Source organism: Octopus sinensis, linkage group LG4 (genome assembly GCF_006345805.1).
Source record: "Octopus sinensis linkage group LG4, ASM634580v1, whole genome shotgun sequence".
Taxonomy (NCBI): domain Eukaryota; kingdom Metazoa; phylum Mollusca; class Cephalopoda; order Octopoda; family Octopodidae; genus Octopus; species Octopus sinensis.
Window position 1 is genome coordinate 141,670,062 of NC_043000.1, and position 12,444 is coordinate 141,682,505.

Here is a 12,444-nt window from a genome sequence, read left to right on the forward strand (position 1 = left end):
CGTAGGACAAATTTTTGAGACCATGAACCATGCGGGTAGCCAGCTTCTGGACTCTTTCGAGATGCTGTATGTCTTTGAGGAGATAAGGAGAAGAGGCTTGAATCCCATACTCCAATATGGGTTTCACCAGCGTGACATAGAGTGGTAGGAATATGGCTGCTGTGAGCATTCCGAATGACCGTCGAATCAAGAACAGAATTCCGCGTGCTTTGTTGGCAGCATGGACGCACTGGGCCGAAGGCGAAAAGGAGGAATCCACCAAGATACCCAGGTCCTTTACCTGATCGGTCCTCTCCAGCTGCAGACGACCCGGCTCGAAATCAAGTAGAGTTGCAGGAGTAGAGCCGACAGGCAGATGACAGCACTTTGACACGTTCAGACACATGTCCCAATCGTTAGACCACTTCCAAATTTGGTGGAGGCATCGACGAAGATCCTCTATATTACGTTGGTTCACTGGCTGTTGTCTGCTAATTTTTGTTTTTTTTTAAATTCACAGTGAAGTTACATTAAATAAAATGAAAATAACAAAAAAATATTAAGAAGGACAAGAAAAACAGCAGCACAAAAATTAGAAAGAGGGGAAGAAATTCCGAGAACTGTAAAAAAAAAAACCCTGTCTGTCTGTCTGTCTCTCTCCGAAATAGAGAGAGAAAGAGATAGATAGATAGATAGATAGATAGATAGATAGATAGATAGATAGATAGATAGATAGATAGATAGATAGATAGATAGATAGATAGATAGATGGATAGATAGATTAGATAGATTAGATAGATTAGATAGATTAGATAGATAGATAGATAGATAGATAGATAGATAGATAGATAGATAGATAGATAGATAGATAGATAGATAGTTCTACACACAAACACCTACTTTCCTGGCACTATTCTATTCACAGAAATAAAAAGACAAATGCTCTGCGCATGCACATATATCTCTCTACAGTCAGACTTATGCACAAAAAATACAATGCCAAACTTGCTAGCTAAGAACAAACAAAACACATTCACGAAGACACAGGCGTCTATATGTACATATATATATATACATACATATATATATATATATACATGCGTATATAAGTGCGTGTGCTTCTATGTATATACATATATGTGTGTGTGCGTGTGTATAGTGAGAGAGAAAAGGAGGAAGATAGATACATAGATATGTACACATATGAACTACAAAGCAGTTAGTACAACGAAGACTGAGACACATAAAACAATTTTATTCCACGAAACAGTCCATATTCACTTTTGTCCTACCTTCACCAATGTCTCCAAATGAGTTACTTGTGAATTATCTGAGCAAATGCCAATACACAACTACCAATCTGCTGAATAAATATGATACGATTATTGTTCTTACACTATGATTTGGGTTTCGTCTTCTTCTTGTTGTTCAGTTCGTTGTTGCCATTGTTGTTTCGGTTCATACTCTTGGTGTAATTGTTTTTCTTCTGTACTATTTTTTATTTTCTTTTGGCTTTTCTATTTACAAACTTTTCATTTATCAGAGAAAGAATAAATATGAATGTACACTAAATACGAAAGGAAAAAAAAATTTGACCTATATACTCGTCCATGATTAGAAGACACGATGCCAAATAAAAGCTGTAAATGGCCTGTTTTACTTTATATATTTATTTTATATGTATTCACATATATGTATATGTGTCGACACACAAGCGCACACTCATATATGTACACGTATTTATGCACAACGCATATATGACTATATGCAACAATCTATGTATATATATATATATATATATATATATATGCATGTATGCAAGTGCGTGCATGAGTATCTCGCGCTTTCTATATATATATATATATATATATATATGCATGTGTGTATGTATGTAGGCATGTATGCATATATGCATGTATGTATGTATGCATACATATTGATATTTGTTCATGCAAACACGAGCAAGTACCATGCTTTGTGCATGGTTTTCTTCTTCTCTTCTTCTTCTTCTTCTTCTCTTTCTCCTCTTTCTTCTTCTTCTTCTTCTTCTTCTTCTTCTTCTTCTTTTTCTTCGTCTTCTCGTTCTTCTTCTTCATTTATTTATTTATTTATTCATTTCCCTATTTCTTTTCTTTTTGTTTTTTGATTTCTCTCCTTAGTTTTTAAAGATGATAATTGTGTGATTATTGCTGAAAAACCTGCCGAACCATCCAATTAGAGCCACAGTAAAATGGACAAAAGCAAGCAATCAGTGATTTTACTAAATATATTATTAAGCCTTTTCAAAAGTAGCATATCGATTAGAAATTGTGTAATGATAAGGACTGTTTCTGTAGTGATAACAAGCAATGCCTTTAACATTGGATGTACATATCAATAAATGGAATACCGTATACCGTGGACAATGCTTTGCCATAAATAGAATTTATCTATCTTTCTCTCTCCTCCTCTTTCTCTTTCTTTCTCTATATACATGCGTGTATGTATGTATATATATACATATATATATATACATATATATATATATATATATATATATATATATATATATATACATATATATATATATATATATATATTATATATACATACATATATATACATACATATATATATATACATACATATATATATACATATATATAATATATATATATATATATATATAATATATATATATATATATGTATATATATTATATATATATATGTACGTATGTATATGTATATATATATTATATGTATATATTCTGGGAGGCGCGTGGCTTAGTGGTTAGGGTGTCAGCACCATGATCGTAAGATTGTTGTTTCGATTCCTGGACCTGGCGACGCGTTGTGTTCTTGAGCAAAACACTTCATTTCACGTTGCTCCAGTCCACTCAGCTGGCAAAAATGAGTAACGCTGCGATGGACTGGCGTCCCGTCCTGCTAGGGAACACTTACGCCATAGAAACCGGGAAACCGGGCCCATGAGCTTGGCTAGGCTTTAAAAGTGTGCATCTGTTTTTTTTTTTTAATGTATATATTTATGAATATGTATACATATAAGCACAAACACACATACACACATATATATAGGGGCAAATGTGGTTGTGTGTTAAGATGTTTGCTTCCCAACCATATGGTTCTATGATCAGTCCCACAGCGTGACACCATCAGCAAGTGTCTATTATAGCATAGGGCTGATCAAACACTCGTGAGTGGATTCGACAGACTGAAATGGAAAGAAGACCGCCGGATATATATACTTGTGAGTGCGTGTGTGTGTGTAAGATACCCACCACCACCACCACCACCACTTGACAACCGGTGCTGGTGTGTTTATGTTTTCGTACTCTAGTAGGTCAGCAAAATAAGTACTAGGATTAGAAAATATGAAATAAGTATTGTGCTCGATTCATTCTGCTAAAGATCTTCAAAGAAATGCCCCAGCATGACCTCAATCCAATAACTGAAAGATGTAAAATATATATATGCGTGTGCGTGTAATACTCATTCTTACTTCCACTCGCTTTTCTCCCTTCGTTTTATCTCTCTCACTTTTTCCTTTTTTCTCTATCCTCATATGGGAGTCAAATCGCCAAGAGTGAGGGGGGGGGCTCTAAAAATTCCAGCGAATATCTTTCTGGATCAAACTTGGTAAACTAAATTGTCCATTGAAAGCCATTTTATTCCACATAAACTTACTTTCCGCTGTCAATTCAATTTGTAAAATCCAAAGTTCAAACGCCGAATAAATTTAATATAAGGTCATAGAATATAGTAGAAAAAGGCAAAAGAATAGAGAATTGTGCGTTATTTAATCAGCTAAGCACCGTTCGGCTCGATTGGTAAATTCCAAATTTGTGATGCAGTAATCATTCACGTAAGTTTATGTCATATCTGAACGAGCAAGATTCTACAGATATAAAAAAATGACACACCTTCCTATCCTTATCAAGGCTATACTACACTGTTTGAAATAGTGAACATTTTCAGGGAGATAGATAGAAAGACTAATAATTTTCGACTAGTATAAGAGGTAGAGACCTATCTTAGCTGATGAGGCTTCGATAATTGCCCCTATGCAAACTGGTTAGTGTAATTAATATGTAGACTAGAATTATAATACGCAACATCAATTCTGAATAATCCTGTTATGTGCTTCAAGTTAAATTTGCTGTTTTGAATTAGTGGTCGCATTAAAATCAATTTATGAATTTTAGAAGAGAAATTCCTATCTGAGATTTCAAAGAGAAATTTCGTAAAACCAGACCAAAGAGCTAAAATTCTTTTACGAACGGATTCGTTTATAAAGTTAACATATTCAGTGCTTTGCCAGTGTAGAAGAAACAATCAATCTTACTAAACTTCTACCAAAATTTTCGCTGCTAGGCTTTTACCTGGAAGCATATATTATTTAGCAATATTAATACTAACATCTGACCTTTGTGGCGCATTATTGAAGAATAATGTGTCGCAAGCCTCTTACTCACATCTCCAGCTAGCAAAACTCTTTTGAATTGTGTGTGTGTATGTGATTTTTATTTCATACTACTTTCAGTTTTGTATTACTTATCATTGTATGTGTAATGGAAGCAGCTTTAGAAATAGCTTTTTAACGGGTATACTCTTACTCTTTTACTCTTTTACTTGTTTCAGTTATTTGACTGCGGCCATGCTGGAGCACCACCTTTAGTCGAGCAAATTGACCCCGGGATTTATTCTTTGTAAGCCCAGTAATTATTCTATCGGTGTCTTTTGCCGAACCGCTAAGTGACGGGGACGTAAACACACCAGCATCGGTTGTCAAGCAATGCTAGGCGGACAAACACAGACACACAAACACATACACACACATACATATATATGTATATATATATATATATATATATATATATATATACACATATATACGACAGGCTTTTTTCAGTTTCCGTCTACCAAATCCACTCACAAGGCATTTGTCGGCCCGAGGCTATAGTAGAAGACACTTACCTAAGATGCCACGCAGTGGGACTGAACCCGCAACCACGTGGTTGGTTAGCAAGCTACTTACCACACTGCCACTCCTGCGCTTATGAACCTGTTGCTTTGTAATCTAAATATCAAAGTAAAGTACGATGTGTAGTCAAAACATATCAGACCGTGATTTCCTTTTTGGACAAAATAATAATGCGTGAGCAAAATCGGCATGGGCTTTAGGTGACCGCGTTATTCCTGAGCAAGCGCAAACATTTTCGTGGCTGTAGGTTGTGCCATTCGCCTGCAGTAACGCGTTCAGTACAGACGTGAAGAGTGTACCGTGCGACTTTTTCTTTCCAAGTCAAGATGAACGAGCGTATTCAGCGATACTATACCAAATTCTGCCAAAGACTTGGTGATACACTAGCCCAGACAATGGAGAAGATTAAGAAGGCCTTTGGAGATGATGCTATGAGAAAAACACAAATAAGCGGCTGGTACAAGCAATTCAAAAATGCTTCACCTTAGTGGACAGTGACCTACGTTATGGCCCGACAATTAACAACGAATACTACCTGGGGTATCTTCGTCGCCCTCTTGAAGCTGTGCGGCGAAGACAACCCGACCTGTGGGCAGCCAAGAACTGTCAACTCCTTTTCTTCTGTACTATTTCATTTGGCTTCTCTACTTGCAAACTTTTCATTTATCGGAGAAAGTATGAATATGAATGTACACTAAATTACGAAAGAAAAAAATTTGACCTATATACTCGTCCATAATTACAAGACAAGATTTCAAATAAAAGATGTACATGGCCTGTTTCTCTTTATATATTTATTTTATATGTATTCACATATCTGTATATGTGTAGACACACAAGCGCACACTCATATATGTACACGTATTTATGCACAACGCATATATGACTATATGCAACAATCTTTGTATATATATATATTGCTGACCTACTAGGGTACGGGGACGTAAACAAATCAACACCGGTTTTCAAGTGGTGGTGGTGTTGGGTGTCTTACACAAACAAAACACACACAAACATACATAGACAAACACACACGCATTCACAAGTATATATATCCGGTGGTCTTCTTTCCATTTCAGTCTATCGAATCCACTTACAAGCGTTTGGTCAGCCCTATGCTATAACAGACGCCTGCTGATGATGTCACGCTGTGGGACTGAACACGGAACCTTATGGTTGGGAAGCAAACATCTTTAACACACAACTACATTTGCCCCTATATATATATATGTGTGTGTGTGTGTGTGTTTGTGTTTGTGTTTATATGTATATATATATATATATATATATATACACATGACAACGCACCCGCTCATTCCGCCCACGTCGTCCAAACATTCCTCGTCAAGCAAAACACACCACTTGTTCGCCAGGCTTTCTATTCCCCAGACATGGCTTCGAGTGACTTTTGGCTTTTCCCAAAGCTCAAAAACAAACAAAAACAAACACTCAAAGGGAGACAATTTGAGTAAACAGAAGACATGAAGCAAAATTCGAGGGCACAACTTTACAGTATCCAAACATCTGATATCCAGCTGTGGCAGGAACGCTGGCAGAAGTGTGTAGACTCCCAAGGCGAATGTTTTGAAGGAGACTAAATCAAAATGGTGAGTTATTTTTTATATTGTTTTTTTTTTGGGGGGGGGGGAGGGCGGAGTCAAAGGTCGGATACTTTTTGACAACACCTCGTACATACTTCTGTCTACGTTCTTAAAGATTATTAACAATAAAATATGACTGAAACTTCGTAGGAATCAGTGGCTTATATTTCAATATATAAAAGTGAAGTTGTGTGTCTGTCTCCTACGATTTAGATTCCTAACTACTCCCACATTTTGCGGTGAAATGTAACCAAAACCGGGTATCTTATAGTCGTGATTCATATCGAGCCCTTCTGGGTATTAGCGCGCGTCTACGATAAGTCTACGATTTAAAAAAAAAATTACCATAATTTTTTTCCCATTTTAATGCATTTTTTTGCTATTATATAAGGGAAGTAACTCTCTAAAAATGTATTATTAAATCTCAGAACGTAAAAAGCTACAGTAACACCCCCTTTGTGGTTAGCCATATTGAGATGGCTATTATACTTTACATCTCTAAAAATGCTTATATAGTTATTTCCCTTACAAACCCGAGCAACGCCGGGCGATACTGCTAGTATTTCAAGTGAGCATATGTTATGGTTCATGATATACTTTTAACATGAATATTAGTTATATTTGTAACTGTGCTAGTTTATTGTTTTTATATGAAATTAACGTCATCTAACTGTCTCAGTGTCTTAGAATAAGTAGTAAGTGCAAAAAGTAGGTCAGCTTTGTATCTGTAAATAACGTGACATCTCTTTAATTAGAACAATAACAAACTCGAACACTCCGTATCCTCTGCTCTACTCTATAAATACTTTGTGCCTGGAGAACAGAAATTAATATTCTGTTCTCTGTACGTTATATACCCACGTAATTAATTGTATTTAGACTTTTCCGGTGTCTACTTTAGGAGAAATTTATACAGGTCCATGTTCGTTAATTAAAACACAGTTTCGTCTAAGCATTACAGATATTATTTAACTAACGTCTATATCGTGAGTTTGGGAGTAGACGTAATCGCCAGAGAAGGTATCTATTTCTAAAGCCACTTTCATTTAACAGACGTCACCATTAATATACGCCATTAATATTATCATCCTTTTATATTCTTCATCACCGGATACCGAAGAGATGTCTTTTATAGTCAGTGTGATAATATTAAATAGAACGGCAAACAATACATTTGAAACCATTGGAAATCAAACAGAGACATGAATTTGTAATCAATAAAGACCTGAGCAAAGATCTTTCTTAATTGACCTCATATCGATTGCTATAGTTCTTAGCAGCTGTAGATTAATGTTTGGCTTTTTCATCTTAGTACCATATTAAAATATGTTTGAAGACACGAAAACAGTAACAGGCCATTGCAATTGTTTCTACTCTTAAATGTGTAATTCTACTCATCATTATTTTAAGAGACACAATTCATGCGAATTGAGGAAACATACAATACTAAATTGAATGACAAGTGTAGAGATAGTATTATAAGCTAGATGTTCACAAACACTGCTTTATCATAAAATATTCGCGCACATACTATTACTCACAAGCACAAACTCGCATACACACATATACATATATGTAATATATCTGTTTATATATTTCTTTCTACGTAAGATTACTAATGTTATGTAAGAATAAGGTGAACGAGGTAAAGTCTGATCGAAGGAGAGAACTAAAGAAAAAGTATACGTGCGTGTTTAGTTGCTTCGCATTATGCCCACAATGTAACCTAGGCAACTGTTAGAGAAGGGCAATATATATATATATATATAATATATAAATTTTTCTGTCTGTCTGTGTGTGTGTCTTCTAGGATCTCGGGCATCTTCCATCCGATTGTGCTCAAATTTGACATGTAGATACCGACGGTATCAGGGCGTGTATAAGTCTTGAACAAAATTACAAAAATCGATTCCAGCTGAGAAGGTGATCGATAAAGCCGTGGAAACATGCATTTGTAAAATCGTTTTTCTTTAAATAAAAAAAAAAAGTCTATTTTATTTCTTCTTTTGCTAGTGTCTCAAATTTAGGTTAAATCAGTGTTTCCCGAAGGAGAGGCTTATGGGACGGTCGGACAAGTTGTTTTGAGAAAATTTGGTTTAAATGTTGGACAACTCAGCACCGTCTATCGGACGGGGACCGTTTTGCTCGTAAATATATAAGCACAATCAAATGAAACTCTCGAAGGCGTTGCCCCGCTAGGAGTCTACTGATTGGACCATTTGAAAGTAAGAAAAAAAATTATATATATATATATTTGTTTGCATGTGTCTTTATATTAATGTATGTATATATATTGAGGACCAACTGAAGGACACAACCTTCTATTGTGAAATACCCTCAAATATAGACCACCACATCATGAAAAATATCAACAACCTGATCTCAAAACACTACAACTCACTTACCAATAATGAAAGAGATTACTTCACCAATTTCGAACCAAAACCCAGCAACTTCTACGGCTTACCGAAAATACATAAATCAAAAGATATTCAACAGGCAGTAAAAGAACAAGAAAGTGAGTACATAAAATTACTAGATCCAAAAGACCTAAAACTTAGACCTATTATAACTGGTCCAGCATGCCCTACCCACCGTCTAAGCAATTTTATTGACATTGTTTTGAGACCACTATGTGCTTACATACTCTGTTTCATCAGGGATGACATCGACTTCCTGTCCCATCTTCCCAAAACAACAGAAACAAATTCAGTTTTACTAAGTTTTGATGTGGTACGCCTCTACACCAATATTCCACACGATTTAGGAATAAAGGCGATTAAATACAGGTTAGAAAAACATAGAAAAGTGATTCCCAGCAGATTCCCAGTGCCATTTATATTAAACACAGTCAAACTTATTCTAGAAAACAACACATTCTTCTTCAATGGAAAGAATTACATCCAAATTAGAGGCACGGCGATGGGAACGAGGTTTGCTCCCGTTTACGCCAACTCTGTAATGGGATACTTAGAACAACTCTACCAAGAGGTGGAGGTAAACTATGGCACTGGATTTAGAAAGCATATTGAAAAGGCATGGAAGAGATACCTTGACGACTGTTTCATAATCTGGACAGAATCTCTAAATACTCTGGAAGAGTTCAATATCCTCCTGAACAACCTACACCCATCTCTCCAATTTACAAAGGAGATGAGTAGTACCAAATTACCATTCCTAGATATAATGGTAATTAAAAAAGACACTACCATCACCACAGATATATACTATAAACACACAGACACACATTAATACCTGAATTTTAAGTCGTGCCATCCACCACATACGAAACGCAACATCCCATACTGCCTAGCCAGAATAATTTGTACCATTATAGAAGATGCAAATATCAGGAACAAATGCCTAACAGAACTAAGAGAATTTTTACTCAAACAAAAATACCCATCTCTACTTATAGAAAATGGCATACAGCAGGCTATAAAAATACCCATACAACAACTTAGGACAACCCAAGGAAGAGGAAAACAAGAACAAGTCATACCATTCATATTGAAACACGATTTATGTCACCAGAATATCTTCAACATTGCCAAAGCAAACCTAACAATCATTGCTCAAAATAATGAATTAAAAGACATAATGACGGATCGAGCTATGGTTCTTAGTAAAAGACAGCCTAAAAACTTGAAAAAATTACTAACAAAGGCAAAATTTGACCTTAGCAACAAAGACCAAACATTCACTGTATCTAAATGCAATGATAGCCGATGTGGCACATGCCAATTCATACATGCCCGCCAATATATAAACACAAAAACCGGGGAAATATTCACGAATATGAACTGCAAAAGCAGAAATTTAATTTACTGCATCAAATTCCCAAATTGTGAAGAAATATATGTAGGTCAGACGGGAAATGCACTATCAGTACGCTCACGTGTACACCGACAACAGATTAGAGACCCAGAGGTCCGTCAGATACCTTTGAGTAACCACCTAGCAGCATGTGGTCGGAAAATATATATAATATTTCCATTCTACAAATTACACAGCCCAAGTGAAATCGAGAGGAAAATCAGAGAAAATAATTTTATTGATAAATTCGAACCCAAGCTAAATAAGCAATAATAATAATACTTAGAGGTACTACTTCTACTGCTACGACCATGACCACTAACAACAACAACAATACTAAAGGTGATCAAGATGAAGATAGCAGGAAAATTATCTTATTTAGGGTTAAAAGTTCTATTGCCACCACCATCACCACTAGCAACAATAATTAAGGTGCTGACAATGATGATGATGACAATTGAAATATAAAAATCCCTGACAAAGGCTATTTACAACATTTCTAAAAATAGCCAACAATTGCTGCCTCGGCCAGGGTTAAGATACAGGACTCTTGACATGTTCAACAAAGCGTGACGCCTAAACCAATCAGCTCAACCAACCAATCAGCATAAGTAATTGAATGATACTACACACTGATTGGTCAGAATACTGTGTGCAAAACCTAGCTATCTGGAGCCTACACAGCTGTATTTAAGGCACAGATTTAATCATCTCGCTACAGTAAAAAATTGTGATTCATGACTCTCACCACTACTACATGAACATGAAGATTGCAGAATTTAATGCATGAAAGTACTAGTTCAATCAGAATGAACATTTAACATTATTTTATTTCATTTTATTATATTATATTAGCTTATATTATATCATTATAAGATTGTAAATAAAACGTGAAAATCAGACAAGGTTGGAATTCCTTTTTTTAATATATTCTTCTATACACAATCACACACACCCGTATATATATCAATATATATATATATATATGTGTGCATGTAACACCAGATAACAATGAGAGAGAGAGAGAGAGAGAGAGAGAGAGAGAAAGATGAAACAAAAGGCTTTCACCGCTTCATGATAATCTTAACTCCTTATGAGAGTGATTTTATTTAACGTTAATGAATTTTCCTCTCATTACTGTAACCATTTTAACTGACTAAAAATTACTTTTAGCTGAACACCTTAAGTATAGTAACCTGCACTTAGCGGCAAAAACAGATATATAAACACAATCAAACGAAAGCCTTGAAGGCATTCAGGTGGCACTCCTGAGAAATGTTTCAGTGTTAATATTTTAATATGTTTAATCTCTTAAGAATTTTGCAATCAAAATACTATATGTATCGGTCATCTTAGTGGTCTTGGTAGCTGCAAATTGTTTATTGGAGTAGGCCTCTTAAGCTTATTCCATAGAGCAATTATTTGTGGACTTTTTACCATAGCTGCTGATAAATCACACATTCAGCTTATGTCTATCTCTATCTAACAACACATTCAACTTATGTCTATAACTATTCATTTTCTGATCAATTAAATTTTATTGAGTATTTTCCTTTCCACCTTTCAACAGGAATTTAACTAAAGCCAATGATATTTCTTTTCTTAGCGTTTCTAACATCAATTGAATAAACAATTATTTACGGTTGACCACATTAATTATAGTAGCCACTATATAACAATATGTTATATACACAGAAGGCACTCTTCACTAATTATCCAATGATTTTATTTTCGCTTATGTTTACAACTGTCATCATTTAAGCAACTATTGTAATGAAAGTGTAAATATTCCTATTACGTTTATTGAATTTAAACATCCGAATTTCTTTCAACAGCTTAGTATTATAGAAACGATGTTTGATAGCAGGTGTCCTGGATAGCTCGATGATCCATCTTGGGGTAAATAGTATTCACAGAAGGGGTTACAGAGTGAAGATAGTAAAGCGGTGAGTTTTTCTTTTTATTCTCTGTCTTTTTCCCTCTCACTCTTTCTCCTTTCTGTCTTTTCTGCATCTCTTCTGATTATTTATCTGCACTGTGTGCGTATGTGCAAATTCGTTTGCCT